Raw genomic sequence first — 24,096 nt, forward strand, 5'->3', positions numbered from 1 at the left:
TGCAGTAGGCGTGCTGATCACGGACTTGGATGTGTAGAGGATCAACATACATTTTGTCAGGGTGGTGCAGCATTGATGCTAAGGTGGCTAAGGCATCCGCAACCTCATTGTGAACTCTCGGGATGTGTTTGAACTTTACCGATCGAAATTGCTTGCTCAGATCATGCAAGCATTGTCGGTATGGTACGAGTTTTAGATCTCGTGTTTCCCATTCTCCCTGAATTTGATGTATCAAGAGGTCCGAGTCTCCCAAGACCAAGACGTCTTGGACATCCATGTCGGCAGCCAGGCGCAGACCCAGAATGCAAGCCTCATATTCGGCCATATTGTTGGTGCAATAGAAGCGCAGTTGAGCCGTAACAGGATAATGCCGTCCTGTTTCAGAAATGAGTACTGCCCCTATTCCAACCCCTTTTGCGTTTGCAGCTCCATCGAAGAAAAGCTTCCAACCCGGTTCCTCGGGTAATTCCAACTCATTCGTATGCATCACCTCTTCGTCAGGAAAATACGTTCTTAAGGGCTCGTATTTTTCATCAACGGGATTCTCTGCCAAATGGTCTGCCAGTGCCTGGGCTTTCATGGCCGTCCTTGTCACGTAGATGATATCAAATTCTGTGAGCAGAATTTGCCATTTTGCCAACCTCCCCGTGGGCATAGGTTTCTGAAAGATATACTTCAATGGGTCCAAGCGGGATATGAGATAAGTAGTATATGAAGACAGGTAGTGTTTCAACTTCTGAGCTACCCAAGTTAGGGCGCAGCACGTTTTCTCGAGTTGAGTGTACTTGACCTCATGTACTGTGAATTTCTTGCTAAGATAGTAGATGGCCTGCTCCTTCCTTCTTGTGTCATCATGTTGCCCCAGTACACAACCAAATGAATTTTCCAAGACCGTCAGGTAAAGGATTAGGGGCTTCCCGGGCTTAGGCGGGACCAATACGGGTGGATTAGACAGATACCCTTTGATTTGGTCGAAAGCCTCCTGACACTCTGTCGTCCAACCTACTGCAGCATCCTTTCTCAGTAGCCGAAATATGGGCTCACAAGTTGCTGTGAGTTGAGCGATGAACCTGCTGATGTAATTGAGTCTACCCAGCAAACTCATTACCTCTGTTTTGTTCCTTGGCGGTGGCAAGTCTCGGATGGATTCAATTTTGGATGGGTCTAACTCAATCCCCCGTCGACTGACGATGAATCCTAGCAACTTTCCTGATGGAACCCCGAATGCGCATTTGGCCGGGTTAAGCTTGATATCATACCTCCGGAGTCTTTGGAAAAATCTCCTTAGGTCTGCCACATGGTCCTCCTGACGCCAAGATTTGATGATCACATCATCGACGTACACCTCTATTTCTTTGTGTATCATGTCATGAAACACAGCAGTCATTGCTCGCATGTACGTTGCCCCGACGTTCTTTAACCCGAACGGCATTACCCGATAGCAGTAGGTTCCCCATGGCGTAATAAATGCTGTCTTTTCAGCATCCTCTTCGTCCATTAGGATCTGATGATAACCCGCATAGCAATCCACAAAGGATTCGATCTCGCGCCCAGCGCAATTATCGATCAGGATATGAATGTTGGGTAACGGGAAATTGTCCTTGGGACTTGCTTTGTTGAGGTTGCGGTAGTCGACGCACACCCTGATTTTTCCATCCTTCTTTGGGACTGGTACCACATTGGCCAGCCACTCGGGATATCGAGTGACCCGAATGACCTTCGATTGCAACTGCTTGATCACTTCTTCTTTGATTTTTACACTCATTTCTGTTTTAAATTTCCTTAGTTTTTGCTTGACCGGAGGGTATGCCGGGTCTGTGGGTAGTTTGTGAACCACTAAATTGGTGCTCAATCCAGGCATATCATCATATGACCATGCAAAAACATCTTTGAATTCCCTGAGAGTTTCGATCAATTCTGCTTTGACATTCGGCTCAATGTGGATACTAATTTTGGTCTCTTGGATGTTATCAGCGTCTCCTAGGTTCACAGTCTCAGTGTCATTTAGGTTAGGCTTGGGCTTCTCTTCAAATTGGCACAGTTCTCGGTTTATTTCTTCGAAGGCTTCCCCTTCGTCACCTTCGGATTCATTATCACAAACGACCTCTTGCATCATTGAGTCAGATTCAGATTGATTATTTAGACTAGGTCGAAGATCCGCTGTGCATACCATGTCATTAGGACCAGTAAAAAAGAGAACTGTTCAGAAAGAAAAAGAACAAAACAAGAAATTAAAATGGGACAAAAGAAAAGAACTTTATTAAATTTGCAGGATAAAAAGGGTTCAGACTTTTACAAAACGGGAGTAAAATTTGGATTACACCCTTGAATAATCCGATCAAACAAATAAACAAACAAAACATTAATCAAAGCCTACTACCAAGACTACCCTCGGACAGGAAGAGGAGTAACCGTCCAATTGTTGGTCTTGGCCTCAGGCCCCACAAATTTTATCTCTGCTCTGCTGGAACCCTCTCCAGCTTTCACCATACTGACATCCGCGAATAGTCTCTCAAAACTTTGATTCAGGTCTTCACTTATGCCGATCAAAGGTCCTCGAATCTTTGGGATCGCTGACCCCTTGGCACTAGCTTTAACAAAAGACCTTGAGAGGCGTGGCACTGGTTTAGGCAGAAACCAGACTCTCTTCTTCATTTTTCGCGCTTGCTTCCTGTCTGCTGCGGTTGGTTTGAACCCCAACTCGAAAGTTTCCAGATTCTTAGGAAGGGAGACAGGTTGGACTATCCCTTGAAGTTCAACTCCCAGGCCTTTTCCCGGCACAAACCCATTACCCAGCATTTCTGATATCATCATGACTGTTGCGGCAGCTACCCTAGGGTGCGGGATGATTTCTCCTTCAGAAATTTTGTTGGCCGACCCTGTATCGAGAATCTGGTAGACCCAGGGACCCTTGTCATCAGTGGTCTCTATGAAAGGCACAATGGTTCCGCCCATGGTGCATGTTGTATCCTCACCGTGCAACACGACCTCTTGTCTTTCCCACTCGAACTTCACTGTCTGATGTAGGGTGGAAGGCACCGCTTTAGCTGCGTGAATCCAGGGTCGTCCTAACAGCAAGTTGTAAGATACCGTGACGTCCAATACCTGGAATTCCATGGTAAACAGGACCGGGCCAATGGTTAGTTCAAGTACAACATCCCCCACAGTGGCTGTTCCGTTTCCGTCAAACCCTCGGACACAGATGCTATTCTCCCGGATTCTTCCACGGTCAATCTTTAACTGGTCCAGGGTGGATAATGGACAAATATTGGCGCTTGAGCCGTTATCCACCAATACTCGAGTTACTACCGAGTCTTCACATTTGACAGCTAGGTATAGAGCTTTGTTATGCTCCGTACCTTCCACCGGCAGGTCATCATCTGAGAATGTTACCCTGTTCACCTCGAAAATCTTGCTGGCAATGGTTTCCAGGTGGTTTACAGAAATCTCACTGGGTACATGGGCCTTGTTCAATATCTTTAACAGGGCCCGGCGATGTTCCTCGGAATGGAGGAGTAATGACAATAGTGAGATCTGGGCAGGTGTTTTTCTCAGCTGCTCAACCACAGAATAGTCTTGCACTTTCATCTTCCTCAGGAAGTCTTCAGCCTCTTCTTCTGACACTGGCTTCTTGGTTGCCACTGGGTTGGTTTTTCTTAACTCCACCGGAGCAAAACATCGACCTGATCGAGTCAGCCCTTGCGCTTCACAACTGACTTCTTCCACCTGTTTTCCTTGGTACGTCACCACTGCTTTTTCATATTTCCAGGGCACAGTTCTGCTGTCAAGCATTGGCAGTTGGACCACCGGCTTTATGGTCACCCGTTCTCCACATACCCCTTTCAACATGACTGCCGGTGTGGGCAGGATCCCTGGTATTACCAACTTGCTTGGCTCGGGTTTGCTTGCTATGACGGACGGGCTCTTTCCCCATATTACTACCGGCTTGACGCCTTCTTCCTGCGACTGTACATTTGTTCCCCCACTGGTTAAGACTTCTTTTGGGGCAGCCTGGATCATCATCACTGTTTGTGAGGGTTTTCTTAATTCTCCTCCCTCACACACCAACTCAATCATGTGAGTTTCGTGGTGCGCTGGCAGTGGGTTTTGGTTGATGTTAGGAGCCTCCGGTGTCTGGACCTCGATCTTATTGGTGTCAATAAGATCCTGTATGGCATGCCTTAACTTCCAGCACTTTTCGGTGTCGTGCCCGAGCATCCCTGAACAGTATTCACAACTGATTGAACGATCCAAATTCTGAGGCGGGGGATTTGGTTCCCGAGTATGGACAGGACTAACCAAACCTAATTGCCGCAGCTTGTGGAACACAGCGGTGTAGGTTTCTCCCAGTTCGGTGAAGGTTCTTTGCTTCCGCAACCTGTCATTTCTGGCATCTGGATTTCCCCGGAAACCTGCCCCTGAAGGATTTCTATATGCCCTTGGTGGAGGGTAAGTGTTTTGTGGTGGTGCATATATGTTCTGGGGAGCCGGTGCGCGCCATTGTGGGCGAACCGGAGGCTGAGTGTATACCTGGGCTTGGTGTACGGAATAATGTGGTTCTCGAGGTGGATAGAAATTTTGTGGTGGGTTGTATGGGTAGTTTGACCTGTGAGGCCTGGGTTGGTTGTAGTGCGGCCTGCCAGCCCTGGACCAACTGCCTGCCTCGATCGTGGCAACCTCTTCTTTCTTTCTTCTTAGCGCACCTCCCGTGCCGCTTTGAATAGCCTGGGTTGTGGCCTTAAGTGCCGAATAGTTTAAGATCTTGTCCGACCTCAAACCTTCTTCTATCATGACCCCTATTTTGACCACCTCGTTGAAAGATTTTCCAACCGTTGTCACCAAGTGACCAAAGTAGGTTGGATCCAATGTCTGCAAAAAGTAGTCTACCATTTCTCCCTCTCTCATGGGAGGATCGACTCTAGCTGCTTGTTCTCTCCAGCGGAATCCGAACTCGCGAAAACTTTCCCCGGGTTTCTTCCCAGTTCTCAATAACGTGAGACGGTCAGGGACTATCTCCAGATTGTATTGGAAATGACCTGCAAAAGCCTGCGCCAGGTCATCCCACGTGTACCACCTGCTGAAATCCTGCCTGGTATACCATTCCAGTGTAGATCCGCTCAGACTTTGGCCGAAATAAGCTATCAAAAGCTCATCCTTGCCTCCTGCCCCTCTCATTTTGCTACAGAATCCCCGCAAATGTGCCATGGGATCACCGTGCCCTTCATATAAATCAAACTTGGGCATCTTGAACCCAGCCGGGAGTTGGACATCTGGAAAAGGGCACAGATCTTTGTATGCCACGCTGACTTGATTGCCCAACCCGTGCAAGTTCCTGAAGGATTGCTCCAGGCTTTTGAACTTTCTTAACACTTCATCCTGTTCAGGGGCCTTAACCAGCTTCTCAACCTCTGCCGGTATTTCCAAATGGGGATTGTGAGCCTGTGGTTCGGGTGCATGGAATGTAGGCTCAGGGGGATAGTATTGGGTATCGTGAGCCTGAAACAATGGCTCACTGGTCGTCCTCTGCAAAGGGGCTGATGTTGGTCCCACAAAAATGGGAATATTGGGTGTTGGGAGAGGATGATGGGGTGGTGGAGCTTGGGAATCATGAGGGCTTCTTTCTTGATGATAGAGGGGATTTGGACGGCTTGTGGAAGGGCCAGAGTGAGGGTATTCCGGCATGTGTCCCAGTGTTTCAGGGCTCTTTTGCGTTTTGGCCAGGGCTAGCTGCATTGCATGCATCTCTAGTCCCATCCTTTCAATCTTTTCCATTGCCTCTTTTAGCAACTGGCTCATCGGCCTTTCTTCCTCATTACTATTCTCTGAAGTAGTCATGCTTGTTGCTACCGGTCCTTTGGATCTGGTTTGGTATGAATGTGTTGCCAGAATTCTTTAACAACTAACTGATGTCAGACAACAACAAACTTTGTTAGTGTTAGAGCTTAACAGATTTGATCATAACACATAAAGGATGCAATGCACCTAAGCAGTTAACCGTTTCTACATGCTTTGCTTCAATCCACATGCGTCATCCCGGTTTGTTCATTCGTCTCTTTAAAGTATTTTGCGAAACCCTGCGTTTTATTCTATTTACATTTTTTTTTTATTTATTGAAAGCGGTCGAATCTTATGGGGATTGCCTACGTATCACGTCCCCGCGTGAATCAGACCAGGCGTAGTTCTGCCTTAAAGCAAAGACACACAGTAATTCTTCTGGAGTCACTTAATTTCATTATCAAAATTTGCTATTACACAGTACTTAAATAAAAATAGCAGAAGTACAGACTCCACGGTTTTAAACTTGGTTTGATGAAAAGAAAACAACATATGGAAAAACAACCAAAGCCAAATAAACAGGACTCGACCAAAACTAATTCTCCAATTTAAGGGCCCGCGAGGCATCATTCGGCCTTTCCGCGGCTCTAGGTGTAAGGTCCTTTTGCACGTTCTTCAACTCGCTCATAATCCGGCGGACACAGCCCATGATGGAAACAAGGAGGGTCTTCCGAGGTGTTTGCTCACATGCCAAGCATTTCATGTAGATGTAATGCCCTATTTCATCAATCCTTGCTCGGATGTCATCTCTTTCACTGAGCAACTGCCTGATTTGTTGGTTTTTTAACCTCAGTGCCTGAGCATCGTCAGCAATTCGATCCCGAAACAACCCCATTTGTCTTTCCATGCAGGCCATTGCATCATAGCACTGTCTTCTGTCGGCCTGGGCGTCTCGTGCTTGTTTAACGATCCGATCATGTAGAGTGGAGCTCGTTTCCCTTAATATTCTGACGCTCATTTCATAATCCCTTATGACCTGTTGCAAATGCTGCTTCCGGGCCATTGCGTACTTTGCCCCTCTGACCTTCATCCTTGTTATGCAAGCTCTTGATTGTTCTAATTCTTCTTGGCCTTGGATGACCTGATTTCTCAAACTTGCTATCAATCTTTCATCAGAGCGACGCTTCTGTCGGTCAACGTTACTCTTACTGGCTTGGCAAAGGCGGGCCTTCAAGGTTTGGTTTTCTTGGGCTAACTTATTTCTTTCAGCCTGCTCCGAGGCGACTTGCACATTGTTCTCAAATACAAGCCTTTCAACTTGTTGCTTTAGCTTCCCGATTTCGACCCGGTAACCTTTCTCCCTTTTTAACCATCCCCATTGCTCTTGTGAATCATTGGTGAAGTGTTGGACGTGGGCCCTTTTAGCAGGTCTTTGCCGAGTATGAATCCTTCTTTCGAACCAAGCATCGTACTTTGGGTCTACCTCACCTTTAGCTAGCTCTCGTACCATGGTTTTGGGCTCCAAGAATCTACATTCATGCCACAGTTTTCTAATCTTCCCCTCGGGGAATATGACTCCCGGGCTTAATTCCAAGGCATGCTTGCTCAGATTTTCATCATTAGGGACTACTTGAAACCTGCCCAGTTGTCGTAATACCCGATGAGGGGCATATGGCTGGATGCTGCGAAGCCCCATTAAGAGAACATGACATTCTTCAGCCGACATGTAGATAACCTCAGTATCAGTCAACCAACCAAATGCCCATTCAATTTGGTCAGATGTTGTTGACCTTAACCGTGTAAACCATTCTTCGACACCTTCAGGAAATTTGGCGCCTGTCATGCGCTCCTTGAATCCGCTGATACAGTTCCTCTCGGTCAACCCGTGGTTCATGTATCCTACTCGGTGATGGAGGTGTTCCTGCATCCATAGCTGAAGTAACAGGTTGCAACCTTGGAAGAACTTGCCTCCTTCTCGGCATATAGTCAGAGCCCGGTAGATTTCGGACAAAATTAAAGGAACCACGGTACTATTGGTTCTTTTGATTGCCACGTCGGCCATCCCTACCAGACCTATCTCTATCTTTTTGTCCTTCCTTGGGCAGACCATGACTCCCAAGAATGCTGTGATAAAAGCCAAAGTACGTCTTGCTTCCCATTTGTTTCTGTTCCCGCCGTGAGTTAGCCCAAGGTTCGGTTCCTCGAAACCCTACGGGGTCCCGTACCGCTGATACAAGAAATGGAGATCACAACACCCTCTCGACAAATCGTCATGTTGTACCTTCCGACTAATGCTTAGTAGATCCAGAAACGCATGCGGGGACACTGGCCTTGGCGAAAGCAAATATTGCCCTCTTAACTTCTCATTCAGTCCCGCATACCCGGCAACTTCCTCAAGTGTCGGTGAAAGTTCGAAATCAGCAAAACGGAATACATTGCAGGTGGGGTCCCAAAATGGTATTAGAGCTTCAAGAATATCTGTCCTCGGCTCAACACCCAACAAATTTACAAAACCCCCCAATATTCTTCCTATTACCCCTTTGCTATCGGCTTCCAAGTCATTCCACCACATGTGGAGTTGTAGAGGGACCTCGCTGAGGGCTGAGAATGGTTCATTTTGCTCTGTGTTCATCCTGCACACTTATTAGGGTGACCTTTTAGGTGAAAACAAAAACCTTTATTTTGCCTCTAACCAAAATCTTTGGACAAAAACAAAAAAAAATTATTTATATACATGTGTATACATATATACATATATGCTTTATGGTATATCTTTTTTGGTAAAAATGGAAAAAGAGTTGGACCCGACATTTATTAGGGTGACCTTTTTTTTTTTTTTTTATATATATATATAATTTTTTTTGTAAAATTTTCCCAACATTCAAAACCGGTCATCATGCATGTTTGAAGCAAATAAATGCACAAGCAGTGAGTAGGATGCATCAGGATGGCCCTTTTCTATTTCAGGTTGCTATTCCTAGACGGACCCAACCCCTGTGTTGAGTCCCCTAAGTCAAATGCACGTGATGCAAATAAACGCTCCTACTAGGGATCCGGCATGTGGCTTTGTTATACTAGGTTCAGAACCTGGGTGTTTGTTCTAGACCTGGCTTACCCGAGAGGACAGCTCGAGCCGGGGGGGCAGCGTACCGGGAATACAGAAGCTTCACCGGCTTAGCAACTTATCCGAACCTCGTTCTAAATTGGGATTTGACACTATACAGAAAAGAAGTCATACGAAGTATGCCCTTCTTCATGATTTAGAAGACTCAGAAAGTATAGGGGTTTCGGCACAGTTTATATACAGTTCAAATAATATCAAAGCGGTAAAAGCAGCATTTAACACATTAGGCTCAAACATGTAAAAATCAGATAATAGATAAAGCCAAATAATAACAATTATTTTAAGCTCGAATTCTTAACCCTGAACCAGTGGTTCTGGGTCCATCTCCCCAGCAGAGTCGCCAGAGCTGTCACACCTCCTTTTTCCGCGCCCGGGAGGACGCAGGGGGAGTTTTTTCCAATTAAAGGACAATCGAAACGGGATTGGTTTAATTATTTTAGAGTCGCCACTTGGGAGATTTAGGGTGTCCCAAGTCACCAATTTTAATCCCGAATCGAGGAAAAAATAATGACTCTATATTACAGTCTGCGTACCAGAAATCCGGATAAGGAATTCTGTTAACCCGGGAGAAGGTGTTAGGCATTCCCGAATTCCGTGGTTCTAGCACGGTCGCTCAGCTGTTATATTCGGCTTATTTTTCTGATTTTTAAATACAATTATGATCCATGTGCAAATTTTATCTTTTAACCACTTTATTAATTATCATTATTAGGAATGTGAACGTCGCTTAAAACATGTCTTTGGATTGCGTCACATGAAATGCACCCGCAATCCGGAACATATCTTACTTGACGTTTTGGGATTTGGATTTGGGTCGCATGAAATGCACACCCTAAGTCTTAAGAAAATAAATTATTAAACACGCGCCTAAAAAGACTATCGCGTTATTATTTTTGGAAAGGCCACGGAATTCACTAAGCCGCCCTCCTGAACTCTAAGTAATTTAAAACAAGTATTTACTGAGGGCCCCGCAATCTGTGTTTTTATTCGGCGAGGCTCATCTCATTCTTATTTTTAAAGGATATCCTATAGCAACTACGTTTCTTGTCGTGTTTGTCTCTATCAATCGAAAGCAGTAGATAATCCTAATTAATTAATGCTTGCAAGTTATTTTATGACAGAATTCGGAAATGCTAAAATCAGGAACAAGGCTGCGCGCACAGTCAGTCGAATAAGTAGTCATGGGCCCAAATTCGACCCATGCGTGATGGGCCAAACCTGGGCCCCTGCTTGCTCGAAGCAGGCCGGCTAGGCCTGTTTTGGTCTGAACTCGACCTTTACGGGGTTGATATTGCAAGTTTGGTATTCTTTGTCTTAACAGGTGGTTTACTAGTTATATGAGACCATCAATCCGAAAAAGGAAGAACTTAATCCAGGATGTACAGTGTTCATACTTGGTATACATATCAACATATACTGCAAAGTAAACTAGAATCTGAAATGCAACATATCTCATTGAACATATTATCACCTATCAGCATACATATGTAAGCTACCATTTAGCTAACTTATATTAATATACATTAGGCATATAGGCTGCTTCGATTGTCAATACAAGAATGAAAATTATCATACAATACATGATATCTAATATAACAGTATATATATGAAAATCAACTTCAAGTCTTTTTCCTTTCTTTTGCATTCATGCTCAATGTTCTAATTACATTTGATAGTGCCTTGGTTGTGTACCTGATGTAGAGGAACAGAAGAAGAAGGAAAAGGGTCAGCTGAGTAGCACACAGCAAACAACAGCAATCAGCAGATTCACAGCAACAACACAGCAACAAACAACCAGCCAATAATGATGAAGCTCAGCAAAGAGTCGAACAACAAATGGACAATCCCAGTAAAACAGAGGAGGAAATAACAGCCCAGAATGTTGAATGTAACAGCAACAGAAATCCAATGACCACAAGAAAACTTGGCAAACGACAGAAAAAGCAAAGCCACGAAGACAACCTGATCAAACTGGATTCTTACACAGTTTCTTCTAGGCAATACTCCTTCACAATGTTCTGAAATTTATTCCTGTTTTTTTCCTTTTCCAGTTTTCTTACTCATAGACTCTCTCAAGACTCAAAAATCAACCCCCTTTTCTAACGGATGGTCTCCTCTTTTATAGCCTAACCTTAACACTTTACAGTCTGTTTTACAACTCAAAATTGCCCCCCCATGTTGCTTTTCCACTCACTTGTTTTAAATAACCAAGCCCCCATGAAATCCCTGACAGCCCCTCTCTCTTTTTGGTTGTTAAAGTGTACTGATCACTTGTTTGTTTAAACAAAGTATGGGCAGTAGGAATATAATCTGACAGCACATGCTGTCCGATTATTTTAATTCCTTAAAGCAAACCATACACATGCTGCCCACAGTCCAAACCAAATGGCATTGTGTTTAAAAACCAAAATCTGAATTTGCCATTATAACCTTTCCCCTAGATGTTCTTTTAATTTAATTTGAACAAAATCAACAGGCAATACAATTCAGTTCCTAATGAGACTCAAATACGATCACAACAGAAATAAGCAATACGAATCAAGTTGTTACCATTAACGATTGAAACTAATTGACGACATATATCGACTCGACTATATTAATCGTAACATATAACAATCAATCGTTCATATAAACAACACGTATAGAGTCCCGAATGACCTCAGATAAATTTGTTCAAACACTGGGAACTTATATGAATTAAACTCGCTTGACGATTAATCTAATTGATGAACACGTATATCACAGGGTATATTCAGAACACAAACAGAAGACAATTGGCCAAATAAAAGGCCTTTAACAGAGATGGAAGAAATCCGAATGAAAAATAACAAAATAACAAACAAACACAAAGAAATATGCTGACAACTTAATTAGAACCAAACAAAGAGAAAAGGAAACTTACTGAAAAAGTTTGAAATCAAACGGACTCAAATCAAACTCGACTTCGAACTTTTGAGGCCGAACAAACTTTAATCAGGGTGTTCTCACATGAGAACACCTTGATTAAGGTCTATTAGACCTCAAACCTATGTCCAAACCGGCCGGATTCCCCAAGTGCATGTGTTCTAAAGTCTGGATTTCCGGCTCTGGATTTTTGGGAGTTGTGGGTAGATTCGGACCAAACCAAGTTTGGTTTGGTCACGAGGAAGGTCAGGGGAGTGTCTGGTATGAAGATGGGATGATTTGGCATAGATCCGGGTTCGACTCAAATCTTCAAATGAAGATTCGAGACGAACGAAAGTGATTCGAGGTTCGTGGTTAGTGGATTCGTGTTCAGGGTGGTTGGATGCTTTAGGGGTGTGAAGGGGGTGGTCACCGGCGTTCGTGCCGCCGGGTTTTGGTGGAAAGGAAACCAGGGCGGCGTTAGGGTTTGGGGGTTTCAGGGTTCGGGGAAGGAGATGACTGAAAGGGGGGGGGGGGGTTCGGATAGGGGGTGCGGGGTAAAGGGTCAAGTTTATATATGGAAGGGGAAGAGAGATTGGAGCCGTTAGATCAAGTGATCTGAGCGGCTTAGATCTATTGGTGGGTAACAGGACGGGGTCGTTTGGTATGGGAACGGGGTTGTTTTGGTTTAGGTGAGGGGTTGGGTTAAACCGGCTAAATAGGTCGGGTCATGAGGGAACCAGGGACCGTTGGATCAATGAGGTTGGACGGCTCAGATTCAACTTGCCTGAAACGGCGTCGTTGAGGTGAGTTGGACAACCTGATCTGGACCGTTCCTTTGAATCAGATCAACGGCTTCAAATGGGGACGCCGATACGACGTCGTTTGAGTCCGTGCCTGGGCAGGCTGGGTTTGGACCGGGTCAGATCGTTGGTTTGGGCCTGTTTTTGTCTTATTTTTTGGGCCCAACTGATTTCAACTTCTTTTGTTTTCCAATTTAAAAAAAATAAAATAAAAATAATTAATAAAACAAATGAAATTAAAACAAATAACAATATGGCATTTCAACATAATTATCATACCAAGTAAGTTAAATCACAACCTAAAACGGACGATGCACGTATATTTATATTTTTTTTGAATTTTCTCTTAACGCCACATATATTTTTTGTATTTTTGTTTGATAAGGACTAGATGCAAAATGGACAGACTCACAAACGACTAACAACACATGTCACGGAAAGATCGAAAAATTGTACAGCGAAATCGTTTGTCACTATTTTTATTTTCTTTTGAAGCGATTGCTCGTAAAGCAAAAAATCACGTGCTTACAGCTACCATCGCCAGCGTGCACCATATAGATGATCATTGGCGGTGGCGACGACACGGTAATCAACCATATGAAGTTCATCACCACGCACAAACTCAAACGGACGGTCACTCACGAACGGTATGATGACCTCGAAGACAGAATCATCTTCGATAAGTCAGATGCCGACGGTTTGTCTTTCCCTCATATGATGCCTTAGTTATAACTTTACACATTGCTGATACAAATGTAAAACGAAATATGGTAGATGACGGAAGCGGCGCGTGTACTGTTCACCCACGAGTTCTCATGCAAATGAGGCTTGAGGATAAAATAATACCGCGCTGCATAACACTAACGGGTTTTAATAATGCAGTAGAGCGAACATCCGGAGAAATAGTGCTGCCTGTCCTAACAGGAGGAGTCACCCTGGAAACAACATTCCACGTCATGAGCCAGGAAACAGCCTATAACGCCATCATAGGGCGACCATGGATACACGCCATGCGAGCCGTCCCTTCAAGCTTCTATCAAGTGATCAAATTTCCCACCCCGTGGGGAATATTCAGCATCCGAGGCAGGCCACGCACCGCCTAAGAATACTATCGGATCGCCTAAGATTGCACGCACACCAAACAACTGAAAGAGCAAGTGCGGAGGCATAGCAATCAGCCATGTCGGGAACTAAACCCGACCCACAAACAGAGGCCATCCAAGACCCGGATATCATAGAAACCTGTAAGGCAACTATAGAGGATCTTGACCCCATCCAATTGGACAACGCCGACAACACAAAAAGGTTTACATAGGTCACAACCTCTCAGAGCTAGGTAAGTATTGTAAATTTTAACTAATAATGCCGATTTATTTGCCTTCTCTCACTTAGATATGCTAGGAGTCCCAAAGGACATCGCCACTCATAGACTAAATGTCGACCCACTCTATCTGTCGATACGCCAAATGAGGAGAAAGTTCAATGCTGCAATCAATGAGGCAGTCAGTGAAGAGGTGGATAAATTACTCGCCAATGGTTCCATCAGAGAATCAAATACCCCCAATGGGTTGCCAACGTGGTCATAGTAAAAAAGAAGAACGGGAAATAGCGAATGTGCGTGGACTTTACCGATCTAAACAAAGCATGCCCAAAGGATTCCTTCCCGTTACCCCATATCGATCAACTGAACAATGCGACGGTGGGGCAAGAGTTGTTGAGCTTCTTGGATGCCTACTCCGATTACAATCAAATTCTAATGGTCGAAGAGGATCAAGAAAAGACAACTTTTATCACTCACCAAGGAACGCATTGCTATAAAGTGATGCCGTTCGGACTCAAGAATGCAGGGGCTACGTACCAGAGGCTAGTCACCAAAATGTTCAAAGAACAACTCAGAAAGACCATGGAGGTATATATCAATGACATGCTGGTAAAGTCGACAAAGAAGGAGGATCATGTTAGCCATTTGAAAGAGGCTTTGGAGATATTGAGGCAGTACGGGATGAAGTTAAATCCCGAGAAGTGCGCCTTCGGCGTAACCTCAAGAAAATTCCTTGGCTTCCTCGTATCACAAAGGGGAATCGAAGTCAATCCGGATCAAATCAAAGCCATCGATACAATACCATAGGTACTGACAAGCAAAAAATAGGTACAGAAGCTAGTGGGGCGAATAACCGCCTTGTCGAGGTTCATTTCACGATCCTCAGACAGATGCCACAAATTCTTCAATGTACTGGGGAAAGACCATGGGTTGCAATGGAACGAAGAATGTGTCGACACCCTGAGAAAGCTAAAAGCGTATTTGTCTTTGCCGCCACTACTCGTCAAAGCGGATCTGGGTGAGCGTCTACTTGTGTATTTGGCAGTTTCTGAAGTCATAGTAAGTGCAGTCTTGGTCCAAAAAAATGAATGTATGCAGTCTCCAATTTACTATATCAGCAAGACTTTAATAGATGCCGAGACAAGGTACCCTCACCTTGAAAAGCTAGCTCTGGCACTAGTCGTAGCTTCACGCAAGCTTAGACCCTATTTTCAATGTCACCCCATAAAAGTGGTAACAACCTTCCCCCTAAGAGGTATCGTGCACAAACCCGAACTCTCAGGTAGACTTGCCAAATGGGCCATAGAGTTAAGCCAACATGACATAACAAACCAACCGCAAACTGCCATTAAATCGCAGGTGCTCTCCGACTTCGTCGTTGATTTCAGCACGGAGATATTACCCGAGGCAGAACAAGAAGCACTTCACGCTTCCACACGTACCGACCTCTGGGTCCTCTACACCGACGATGCCTTGAATTCCTCGGGATCGGGACTAGGACTCGTCCTCGAGGTTCTTACAGGCAAAGTAATTTGCCAGTCCATATGATGCCCCGAGATGACTAACAACGAGGCCGAGTATGAGGCTGTGATTGCAGGTTTGAAGTTAGCCCTCAAATACAATGCCCGTAGACTCGTCCTCCACTGTGACTCTCAAATCGTTGTAAACCAAGTCACTGGGACTTTCCAAATCAAAGAGCAGAGGATACAAAGGTACCAGTCGGAAATCCACAAACTACTGCCAGAGTTCGATGAATGCCGCCTCGACCAGATACCTAGGGCGCAGAATATTGAAGCAGATGGCCTCGCCAAACTAGTTATGGCCACCAGGAATATCAACAAAGAAAACGTGGTCACCCTCCTTCTCTCCGCAATAGACCACATCGAGGTACATTCTATAAACCTAACTTGGGACTGGCGTAACCGCTTCGTAGCCTATTTACAGGATGGATCGCTCCCACAAGACAAAAAAGAAGCCAAAAAACTCCGGGTACAGGCAACCCGATACAACCTAATAAACCATGATCTCTACAAAAGAACATTCGGCGGCTCCCTAGCTAAATGTCTTGGACTACATAAAACAAGACGAGTACAGGAAGAAGTACACGAAGGGCACTGCGGCGCCCACATGGGAAATCGCGCCCTCGTTCGATGCCACATCCGCACCGGTTACTGCTGACCTACCATGAAAAAAGAAACCGCGGACTATGTCCAAAGGTGCGTGCTGTGTCAAAAGTATGCCCCTATGATACATCAAGCAGGAGAAGTCCTCCATTCCGTCACTTCGCCATGGCCATTCATAAATTGAGGAATGGACATAGTCGGCCCCCTCCCAGCAGGGCGAGGTAAGGTACACTTCCTTTTGGTTTTAACTGACTACTTCTCTAAATGGGTGGAAGCATGTGCATACACTCAGATACGTGAGCAGGAGGTCATCGCCTTCATATGGAAAAATATTATATGCCGTTTTGGCTTCCCCAAGGAAATCAGCTGCGACAACAGACCTCAATTCGTCGGAAAAAGAACGATTGAGTTCTTCGAAAAGTGGCATATCAAACGGATACTCTCTATGCCATATCACTCTGCCGCCAATGGCCAGGCCAAGTCATCCAATAAAGTAATACTGAACATATTGAAAAAGAAGCTTGAGGAAGCTAAAGGACTATGGCCTAAACTACTACCTGAAGTATTATGGGCATACCGCACTATGCCAAAACCATCACGGGAGAAACTCCATACTCACTAGTCTACGGGACCGAGGTAGTTATACCCATCGAGGTCGGGGAGCCCAGTTTGAGATACTCCAACGAGAGCGGAGCAGACAACGACGAAAGTAGTCTACAAGATCTGGATGAAGTTGAAGAACGAAGAGACATGACCCACATAAGAATGGTAGCCCTGAATCAGCAAGTAGAAAGATACTACAACAAGAGAGCCAAAGTGCGATCACTCAAAGTTGGCGACTACGTCCTCAAGGCCAAAACACATGCATCAAAGGATCCAAATACAGGAAAGTTAGGAACAAGCTGGGATGGACCATATAAATTCGTAGCAGTAGCAAACAAAGGAGCGTTCCAGCTAGAAACAATGGAGGAAAACTGCTCCAAAACAACTAGAACATCGTCCACCTCAAGTATTACCACCTAAGTCGTACTCTTTTTCCCTCACTTGGGTTTTGTCCCAATCGGGTTTTCCCGGGGAGGTTTTTAACGAGGAGGCAAAAGGGACGCCCTATGGGTCGACACACTGTTCATTACCTCAACCAGTTAATATGATCTTCGGATCGAAGTAATAAAGGGACTACATACAGATAATCGAATCTCCATTATACGAACAGAATTTAATCTCCATTGTATGTACGGAATCTAATCTCCATTTCACTAACGGATCAAACATCCATAACATGTGCAGAACCAGATCTCCACTAATCGACATGTGACGTCTTCCTACGGGTACATGGTCAAATCTCCAATAATCAGTTTGACCTCATTCGGACCATGATAGGATTCTACTTCGACAACAGTTGAAGCAACATCCCAATGGCCAAGGCCATCGACGAATATCATTTCGACCTCGTTCGAACCACGACGGGATACTACTTCAACGACAGTCGAAGCAACATCCTAATGGACAAGGCCATCGACGAATATCAGTTCAACCTCATTCGAACCACGACGGGATACTACTATGACGACAGTCGAAGCAACATCCCAATGGCCAAGGCCATCGACGAATATCAGTTCGACCTCATTCGAACCACGATTGGATACAACTTCGATGACAGTCGAAGCAACATCCCAATGGCCAAGTCCATCGATAAATATTAGTTCGACCTCGTTCGAACCACGACGGGATACTACTTCGACGACGGTCGAAGCAACATCCCAATGGCCAAGGCCATAGACGAATATCAGTTCGACCTCATTCGAACCATGACGGATATTACTTCAACGACGGTCGAAGCAACATCCCAATGGCCAAGGCCATCGATGAATATCAATTCGACCTCATTCGAACCACGACGTGATACTACTTCAACGACAGTGGAAGCAACATTCCAATGGCCAAGGCCATCAACGAATATCAGTTCGGCCTCATTCGAACCATGACGTGATTCTACTTCGACGATAGCCGAAGAACATCCCAATGGACAAGGCCATTGATGAATATCAATTCAACCTCATTTGAACCACGATAGGATCCTACTTCGACGACAGTCGAAGCAACATCCCTATAGCCAAGGGCGTCAATATCACATGCAATAAACAAAAGAAAAAACGACAAACAAACAAACAAACCAATGAAAGTAAAGTTTACATTGCAGCAAAATATCATATACATTTGCCCCTACAAACAGGCCCAAGTACAGCCCGTGCCAAAAATTCCTAAGCAAAAGTAAATACAAACCAACAGTACACATCATCCTCAGCGGGGTAAGCGTCTTCTTACCACGAATCCGAAGCAAGGTGATTCGTGTAATCAGATTTGATACCTTCTGATAAGTTAGGATTTTAACATGTTTTATGCCCCTACTTGCCTATGCTTTGATCATATATTGTTACAAAATAGTCCTAAAAGGCTCACAAGTTGTGCTTGATCACAGGTTTGATCAACAAAGTGACGAAATGTCAAAGAGAAACCTGCTCAAGTATCAAAGACCAAGAAATTTAAGAAAAGAAGGCCTAGTGCGGATCGCGCAAAGTGGAATGCGGCCGCACTAGGTGGTTCAGAGAGTTGGTGAATCAGGCTAGAAGAAGCGCGACCACGGTACACATCTTGTGGTCCGCAGTGAAGGCTCCGTGGCCGCACTACTCTTTTGTGCGGTCCGCGGTCATGAGGTTCAGAGAGATGAAGTTTGCAAAGCCAGTGCCATGCGGTCCGCGGTCGTGGTTGCACGGACTGCGCCAGCTCCCTCTGCGGCCGCGGTCCGTTATACGCGGTCCGCGGAGTCCAAGTTCAGAGAAGCAGGAGTGAGCCCAGTGCGGCCGCGATCCATTTAATGCGGCCCGCACTGACCCCATAGGGGTATTTTTGTCCAGTTTTTCCAGCCTAGTATAAATAGAACATTTTACCATTTTTTAGGTAATGAGATACATCAGTGGAAAGCTGCGCTCGTGAGAACATATTTCGTAGCCATTTTTGGCAATTTTGCTTTACATTTACGATAGATTCTTGTAATTTAATTTTAGTAATTAATTAATATGTTTAGTTCTTCATCTATTTCTTCAATTTCTTTATCTATCATGAGTAGCTAAACCCATTAGCTAGGGTTGTGGCTCAACCCTAGTGTGGGTAATTGATGGGTGTTTCCATCTAGTGTTAGATTGACTATGGGTGTTTGCTATTTGGGTTGATTTTATGTTTTAATCTAGAATTGGTGGTTGCAAACACTGATTCAAGCTTTGTGGGTTTATCTCTTCTTGAGAAAGAGAGTCTATGACCCCAAAATTGACCCAACAAGGAATTGGACTCATGAGAAATGATAGTCCCAATTAACGGGTTAAACCTCGAGAGAGTAATTACCCTACTTGAACCCTAGTTGCTTGGTCTAATTTGCCTACCCATTTGGTCTCGAGAGAGTCAATTGGGCAAAGTCACTTTCTCTACCGAGAGGTGTGAGAGTGGGTAAAATTGTGCAACGGTTATAGCATAATCCCCAATTATGTTAATTGAACCTTAGTAACATCTACCCGTCAATTAGCCACCTAGGTAGTGTCACGACCCTAGTGCCCTTCTTCCCATTAGATACAACTTAGCAATATTCTCGTAGCATAATTTAGTGTTAATCAATAGTTTTATAAAAATAGTTATAATTCAAAAACCCAAAAATGTTGAAGTGACATTAGGAGTACAAACACATCTCTAGGGCAGACAGACAATCCAACTCCATTACTAGCTCCCTGAAGAAATCGATCCCGACCCTCATATCGGGTAAAAGCTATTGCGACCCGCTCTTCCTACCTTAGTGTAGTGTTGAGTTGGCAGCGATCAACTTTTTGGCACCGTTGCCGGGGAGCTAATGGTATTGACTATCTGTTTATTTAGTTTTGTGTTTTGCTTCTCTTTCCTTCTTATTTACTAATTTTGTTTGTGTCGATCAATCAGGTCCAAATGGCTCTTAATGCAAATGACCCTCTCGGCAACGTGATAGTAGGGGAGGAGGTAGAGGATCTACAACAAGATGAGGTCTTACCTCAAGTTCCACGGAGGGGCCGAAAGCCAATATAAATGCAAATGAGAACAATAATATTCCAGACCCTCCTCCGCAACCGCCGAGAGTGGCTCGTAGAGTTTTACCAAATAAAGGATACGCCATTGTTATTGTGCCTCCCTGAATCCGGGAAAGGAACTTTCAAATCACAAATGTTATGTTGACCTTGCTCGAGCAAAGAGGGTATTTCACGGGCGCCTCTAATCAAAATACCTACAAGCACTTGAAGGGGTTCGTGGATATATGCTGGGGTAGCAAGTAGACAAACGTGTCTGAGGATGCATTGAGATTGAGGTTTTTCCCGTTCTCTCTTCGGGGAAAAGCATTGGATTGGTTAGAAAGGCTCCCCAATCATTCTATTACAACATGGGATGAATTGGCGGACAAATTTATTGCCAAGTTCTTTTCTCCAAGTCATATGGCGGCTCTTCGGGATGAAATTCTAGCCTTCAAGCAAGAGCCAACGGAACCTTTTCACGAGATATGGGAAAGATATAGAACAATGGTGAAAGAGTGCCCTAATAACGACATGACCGAGGCTATGATTCAACAAACCTTTTATCGAGGCATCAACACCGTGAATCAATGTATTGTGAACCAATTGGCCGGAGTGAACTTTATGAAACTTTCTTACCAAGAGGCATGTGATGTACTTGATGAAATGGCCGACACCTCTTCGACATGGCAAAGCCGAGCAAATGTGCCCCAAGGTGACCCTACGATCATCCATTTGCATAAGAAATTGCACGATCATGGCCAAGATATTGCCGAGCTTACAACAACTATGAATCAATTGGCAAAGGCGTAGTTGCAACAAGTCCAAAACCCGCTCCAAGTCAATGCAATAGAAGGTGTTTCTATGTTGAAAAGGAGGCAAAGAGGGCAACATCCTCAAGGTAATTGTGAACAATATGACAACAACAATGATGGTGGTGGTTATTCAAATGAGTGTTATGATGATCAAAGCGAAGAGGTCCAATATGTCAATAACTACCAAGGGAATAGAGGCAACTCTTCGAATCAACAATGGCATCCTCAAGGAAATTAGGGAAATCAACAACAAGGTGGAGGTAATTGGAATAACAACAATCAACAACAAGGTGGTGGCAATTGGAATAATAACAACCAAAACAACAATTGGGGTAATCAAAGCAACCAAGGGAATTGGAATGGTAATAACAATAATTGGGGCAACAACAACAATCAAAGAGGGTGGAACAATAGCGGGAACCAAGACAACCGGGGGCAAGGCTTTCAAAGGCCCCCCATGTATCAACAGCCGAACAATCCACCCCCTTTCCTTCTCATGGTCCGAGTTCCTCTGGGAGTGATATGGGGTGAATTGAAAACATATTCGAGCAAATGATGAAAAAGAACCAAGATTCTGATGCCCAATTAGATTCTCATAATACATCTATCCGGAACTTGGAGGTGCAATTAGGCCAAATCTCTCAAGCGTTGAATACTCATCCCAAGGGTGCGCTACCAAGTGATAGGGTAGTGAACCCGAAGGGTGGGAATAATAATCATGTGATGGCAGTTACAACAAGAAGTGGGAGAGGCGGTGATGTGAATGCCTCAAAGCAAAAGCAAGCTATGGATGAAGATGTTGAGTTGCGGGATAATGATGTACCTTTTATTGTTGATGATGTGGTTAATCAAAGTGTGAACAATGATGTGCGGATTGATTTTGATGATGAAGCCGAGGTAAATACTCAAGATGTAGTGAACCCGTCTAGGGAACACGCGATTGACATGCCCGAGCCGATTGTACCAAAGGCCAAGGCACCTTTGCCTAGGACACCTCCACCTTATCCTCAACGGTTAGCAAAGCAAAAGAGTGACAATCAATTTAAAAAGTTAATTGACATGATGAAGAGCCTCACAATCAATATGCCTTTGGTGGAGGCACTTGAGCAAATGTCGTGATAGTGGATGACACAAGTTCCATGATCCATGTTGAAGATCCCCTTGAGGCCGTGCTTCTTAATATGGATGTCAATGATGATGCTAGTAGAGTGGAGTGCGTGAATGCATTGCATGGTATGGGTTCATATTCATATGAGCCTAGGAGGCTATCCTTGGATCTTGAAAACCGCAAAGCTGCACCAACAAAGCTATCGATTGAGGAGCCACCGATGTTGGAGTTGAATCCACTTCCTCCACACCTCAGGTATGCATTATTGGGTTCAAATTCTACTTTACCTGTTATTCTTTCTTCTTGCCTTACTAACATGCAGGTTGAGGCCACCTTGGCGGTTCTTCAAAAGTGGAAAAGGGCAATCGAATCGACTCTAGCTGATATTCGGGGAATAAGCCCCGCATTTTGCAAGCACAAAATCATATTGGAGGAGGATGCAAAGCCTTCCTTGGAGCATCAAAGAAGACTAAATGAGGCGATGCAAGAGGTGGTGAAGAAAGGGGTTATCAAGTGGTTAGATGCTGGGGTGGTTTATCCTTTTTCTAACAGTTCGTGGACTTCTCCGGTGCAATGTGTGCCGAAAAAGGGTGGTATGACCGTGGTGACCAATGACAACAATGAGCTCATTCCCACTACAACAGTCACCGGGTGGAGAGTTTGTATGGATTACCGGAAGTTGAACAAGGTGACTAGAAAAGATCATTTCCCATTGCCATTCCTTGACCAAATGCTTGATCGTCTTGCGGGCCGGGGTTTCTATTATTTTCTGGATGGTTACTCGGGGTACAATCAAATTTTAATTGCCCCAGAAGACCAAGAGAAGACCACCTTTACATGTCTTTATGGCACATTCGTTTTCTCTAGAATGCCATTTGGATTGTGTAATGCTCCGGCGACCTTCCAACGTTGCATGATGGCTATTTTCACCGATATGGTGGAGGATATCTTGGAGGTCTTCAGGGATGATTTCAGTGTGGTAGGGGATTCTTTTGAGGAGTGCTTGGTAAACTTGGATAGAGTGTTGGCCTGATGTGAAGACACCAACCTTGTTCTCAATTGGGAAAAGTGTCATTTTATGGTAGAAGAAGGTATAATGTTGGGTCACAAGATCTCGAAGCAAGGAATTGAAGTTGATAAGGCCAAGATTGATGTTATTTCGAGGTTCCTTCCCCTACTTCTATCAAAGGGGTGAGGAGTTTCCTCGGGCACGGGGGTTTCTACCGGAGGTTCATAAAGGATTTTTCTAAAGTGGTACATCCATTGTGCAAATTGCTAGAGAAAGATGCAAAGTTCTTGTTCGATGAGAGTTGTATGCAAGCATTCGATCTTCATAAACTCAAGTTGACTTCTACCCCCATCATTACCGCACCAAATTGGAGCTTGCCTTTTGAGCTCATGTGTGATGCTAGTGACATTGCGGTTGGGGCTGTTTTGGGCCAAAGAATCAACAAGATGCTTCATCCGGTGTACTACGCAAGCAAGACCATGAATGAGGCTCAAAGAAACTATATAGTCACCGAGAAAGAATTATTGGCTATTGTGTTTGCTATGGAAAAGTTTCAACCTTACCTTATGGGGGCCAAAGTTATAGTGCACACCGATCATGCCGCCCTTAGGTATTTGATGACCAAGAAGGACTCTGAGGCAAGATTGATGATATGGGTGCTACTTCTTCAAGAGTTTGATCTAGAAATTGTTGACCGGAAGGGTAGTGAGAATCAAGTGGCGGACCACTTGTCCTGTTTGGAAGAGGAGGGCAGGCCTTGTGAAGGCCTTGAGATCAATGATTCATTTCCCGACGAACAACTCCTTGCGGTGTCAATGAAGGATATGCCATGGTTTGCCGATGTCGCCAATTACCTTGTGCCTGGAATAATCTTGTGTGAGCTCTCTTCTAACCAAAGGAAGAAGCTCAAGTGGGATAGTTTGGATTTCTATTAGGATGAGCCATACTTATTCAAGATTTGCATGGATGGTGTGATTCGATGATGTGTCCCGGAGGAGGAACAATTGGGTATTTTGGAGGCTTGCCATTCCTCTCCCTATGGTGGCCATCATG

The sequence above is a fragment of the Nicotiana tabacum genome, chromosome 16 (assembly GCF_000715075.1).
Source record: "Nicotiana tabacum cultivar K326 chromosome 16, ASM71507v2, whole genome shotgun sequence".
Lineage (NCBI taxonomy): Eukaryota > Viridiplantae > Streptophyta > Magnoliopsida > Solanales > Solanaceae > Nicotiana > Nicotiana tabacum.